This window comes from Cajanus cajan, chromosome 11, assembly GCF_000230855.2.
Source record: "Cajanus cajan strain Asha chromosome 11, NIPB_CcT2T_4, whole genome shotgun sequence".
Classification (NCBI taxonomy): Eukaryota; Viridiplantae; Streptophyta; class Magnoliopsida; order Fabales; family Fabaceae; genus Cajanus; species Cajanus cajan.
Window position 1 is genome coordinate 13,975,792 of NC_138527.1, and position 5,000 is coordinate 13,980,791.

Here is a 5,000-nt window from a genome sequence, read left to right on the forward strand (position 1 = left end):
AGGGTGAGTACCGTCTCTCCAGATACAACTTTACTCGCCGCCCGAGCCGAAAGTTGCATACCTCCGTGCTTTCTGAACACTTCGGTACTGAGTTTGCCCTCTCCAGGGTAGCTTCACTAGACGCCCTAGCCGGAAGCTGTGAGTACTGTCTCTCCAGATACAACTTTACTCGCCGCCCGAGCCGAAAGTTGCATACCTCCGTGCTTTCTGAACACTTCGGTACTGAGTTTGCCCTCTCCAGGGTCTGCCTCCGTGTTTCTGATCACTTTGGCAAAGTGAGTTTGCCCTCTCCAGGGTCTGCCTCCGTGTTTCTGTTCACTTCGGCATGGCGAGTTTGCCCTCTCCAGGGTCTGCCTCCGTGTTTCTGATCACTTCGGCATGGCGAGTTTGCCCTCTCCAGGGTCTGCCTCCGTGTTTCTGATCACTTCGGCATGGCGAGTTTGCCCTCTCCAGGGATCTGTGATTGATTTGTCTCCACAGTCCACGATGCTGTTTCGACGGTTTGATTTTGATTTTGATGCCGCTGAGGGCTGGATAACGCAGGGATCCGTCTCGGGGATGTGCAGTTACTCATAGGTTCTTGTGTCCCAACTTTGCATTGTATGGTTGGTGCCCATTGAGGAATTTCTGTTTCCTTGGGGTGTAGACACAAAGATGCTCTTTTTGAAATGAGCGATGCCTTATGTTTGGCTGACGTCCTGTCGACGTTGGTGGAGTATCCCGGTTATCCTTATTCGGGTGACTCTTTTTGACTTTTCTGGTTTTGTAGCCTCTGTGTAGGCTGTTATCCGCTAGGGATGTTGACATGTTGATTTTTTGACTGGCCTCTTCTGTTAGGCAGATAGTCTTGATGTTCGATGTTTTGGCGGGATGCCAAATTCCGCTTGGGGAATTTTATTAATCTTTTTGATTTTCTTCCCCTTTTGTGGGGATGCCTCTTGGATAGGCGATCATCCACTGGGGATTGATGTTGATTGGCCTCTTTTGTTAGGCAGATCATCTTGACGTTCATTTGTTAGGCTGAGAGCCAAATTCCACTTGGGGAATAGTTTATTGGTCTTCCTTTTGAAGAGATGCCTCTTTATTAGGCGATTGGGGAATGAGGGATCTTATGTATCCCAAAGTATTATTTAGGAAGCCTCTGCAGGCTTAGCCTCACTCAACACTTGAGCTCGGAGAGCTATCTTCCACTGAGGAAGTGTTAAGTCCTTTGACTTGTATATACTGTTTGGATGATCGCACTTCCATTGGGGATTGCGTCGATCTTGCTTTGATAGCTCTCGCTGGGGATTTTCCCGTGAGCTTGAGCTGAGGTTCCCTCTGGGGAGTATTATTTCTGCGAGCCTCTCCAGGCTCAATTATTCTGCATACTGTGGAGGATGTGGAGTATTATTTTGGTAAGCCTCTCCAGGCTTAGTTATTCTGTACAAACTGTTTGTTGGATTTTCTATATCCTTGCCTTTTTTCATTTTCGGCTTTTTCTGTATTTTGCCTTTTCTTCTGATTTGGCTTTTTCTGTATTTTGCCTTTTTTTATGTTTTTGGCTTTTGCTGTACAGAAATTAAAAGTGCTAAAGAAATTAAATTCAGTTATTATGAGAGAGTATTATTTCGGCGAGCTTCTCCAGGCTCAGTTATTTTGTAGGAGTATTATTTCGGTAAGCCTCTCCAGGCTCAATTATTCTGTATGACGAGGGAGTATTATTTCGGCGAGCCTCTCCAGGCTCAGTTATTCTGAGAGTATTCTTTCGGCAAGCCTCTCCAGGCTCAGTTATTCTGAGAGTATTATTTCGGCAAGCCTCTCCAGGCTCAGTTATTCTGAGAGTATTCTTTCGGCAAGCCTCTCCAGGCTCAGTTATTCTGTATGAGTATTGTTTCGGCGAGCCTCTCCAGGCTCAGTTATTCTGTACAATTTTCTTGCTGGATTTTTTGTACCCATGCCTCTTTTCCGTTTTCGGCTTTTTGTTGACTGCTGTCATACACAATCAATTTTTCCTATTTTCTATTTTATGCAATTGCCTCATGACGAGGTCTTTGAAAATTTCTTTATGGCCAATACGGCCGTATCCATTTCAGTTCGCCCATGTTGAGTTGAAAATTTGTTCATAACCCCAATTTTGGTACGGGCGTACTGAACATGATACGGGCGTATTTTTTTTTTCTGAAGTTTATATTTTTTGTTTTTTTTGTTGTTTTTTTTTTTTTTTTTTTTTTTTTTTTTTGTTTTTTCAATAAACAGAGAATAAGTGATCTTCCAGTACACCTATCATCTGTATGCATGTATGCGGTATGATGCACCTAATTCTATTTGATTCTTTTTTCAAAAGAATTAACCGATGCGTTTTTGGATTTTGCCATTCCTCTTAGACGGGCTGTGCGCTGCCAACTTCTGTAACCGAGGAATGATGCGTATTATATTTGAGATTTGGTGTCATCAACCAAATGATTCTTCCCTTTCTTTAAGAGATGTGTCAACCCTCCTATTGACCACTATATCTCCATGTTTCCACTAGATTATTCAAAAATCGTTGGGACAAGAGAGAAAAGAAGGAAAGGATATATTTTTCAAAAGTTTGTGTTTTAGAGGGGAATATTTTATTTTTTGAAAAATGGTTTTTTGTAAGAATGGCTGGCCATGGTAGGCTTATGTGTTTAGGCTTGTTTGATTAAACACTTATGAGGTTAAGCACATCTTTGTTATTAATGATTGTGTTTTGACAACTTGGATAGCTTTTCTTGAGCCCCTTGTTGAATTCATTTGATGGTACCATCATGGATTTATTTTGTTTTTCTGTTTGTCCTTATTTTTGCCTAAAACCCCCTTTTGTGGCGTTTTAGCGGACCTTTGTTTTTGTTCATTTTTGTAACCCTAACTTTTGCCTAGGTCACCCTTTTGTGGGATTCCTAGCGGGTTTTTGTCTTCATTTTGTAACCCCAACTTTTGCCTAGGTCACCCTTTTGTGGGATTCCTAGCGGGTCTTTTGCTCTTATTTTTGCGCAGTCCCCTTTTTGGGTTCCCTGCCGAGCTTATTATCTTTAGGATTTCTTTATCCATGATGGCACTTATTGAGGCCAAGAAAAGGTGCTCCAAGCTATCATGCACATTTCCACATAAAAATGATGCGGGTTTATTGATTATTAAGACGATTTTAACCTCACTTATGTTTATTCAAACAGGGTTAAATGACGTGGTTTAGAATTTTACTGCAAGCAAGAAAAGAAGCAATAAAGAATTAATGAAGAATGATTTTATTATAATCATGATGGAAACATGTGCCCTATCGAGGCTCGGGGGTCGGGCTGTCCCCGAGGAGTGATCTCTAATAGTCACTGAATTTACACATCCCTATTAGAAGGAAAAGGACACTTGATGACGACAGCTGGCCTTGACGTTTGTGAACCAGCCTTCCTAAAGATCTGGCTTAAAGAACGTCGAGAAGGATCTTGATTCCTCTTCGTTCTTTGATCTTTGTTAGGGTTGTATCCTAACCCTTGTTTCCCCGGATTTATCCTTGATAATGGGTAGCTCCGGGATTCCTTGGGAGTCCTTGCCTAATCCTTGTCCTGGCAAGTATCCGTTCTTGGTGAGCATGGAGGCTACCTTCTTCATTTCTCGGGGAAACGTTTCGACATTGGCGATTTCCAATGCTTGGAAGGCGGTTTCTAAAGCTTCCTCCGCTGCATCCACGTAAGGTATGGTGGATGGTTTGCTGATGAGTATGTCATCTTCAGCTTGTACAGTCACCAGTTTGTCACCCACTATGAACTTGACTTTCTGGTGGAGCGTAGAGGGTACAGCTTTCGCATCATGAATCCAAGGTCGGCCGAGGAGACAGCTGTATGCGGGAGTAATGTCCATCACTTGGAATTCGACATTAAAGATAGTGGGTCCAATTTGGATTTGGAAGATTGATCTCTCCCACCACTTCTCTTTTAGATCCATCGAAGGCTCGAACGATCATGTTGTTGGCGCATTTGGATTCCCTTGATTGCCACTTGCTCGAGCGCTTTTTTTTGGCATTACGTTCAAGGAAGATCCATTATCTACCAAGACTTTAGCGATGTGATACTCCTTGCACTTTATAGAGATGTGCAAGGGCTTGTTGTGGTTTGATCCCTCGGCGGGGATTTCTTCATCGATGAAGGTGAGGTGGTCATTAGCCTTGATGTGACTAACAATCCCCTCAAACTCGTCTTGGGAGATAGTGTGCGACACATATGCCTTGTTCAAGACTTTCAACAGATCTTGTCGATGCGGTTCGGAGCTTCGGATCAACGACGACAGCGTAATCTTTGCTGGCATTTTATGAAGTTGATCCACGATGGAGTACTCGCTCTGTCGTATGAACTTTAACAGCTCGTCTGTCTCCTCCTCGGATTCTCTTTCCTCGGTTTTATCTTTTTCTTTTTCTTTATTCTTGGGAGCTTTGTTATGAAGATCATCGGGAGTGTAGATCCTACCACTCCTAGTCATGCCCCCAAGTCCAGCAGTGTTTGGAGATATCGCTGTCGGCAGAAGAGTGGATGTCGTATATCCACGGCACAGCCTTATTTGATTTGTAAGGGAAAGGCCTTGGAACTGTGATCCTTAATGGTGTCGGACCTTCCCCTTTATTCGTCTTGATTACCAACAACGGAGTTGATGTGCGCTTGCTTGGCGCGGTTGTTGGCTTACACTTAATAACGAACGGCGTGCGATCCATTCTTTGAACATACGCATCGATTAATCCTTTCTTTTTATTAATGTTTATTAATGGATTACTAGGAGAGATGTATGAATGACTCCTAGATCTCTCCATGATCTATATGCATGATATGAGATGATGAGGTTGAATATGCATGCATAGTGTTTATTCAACTAAGCATTATCATGTTTTTAGGATGTTCCTAAGATGATGCATGATATTGCTTGGTTTGGATAAATACATATTTTTCTTTTGGATATTTTGTACCTTTTTGTATTTTTGGGTGAAAAGGGAAACTACCTATATGAATGTGATG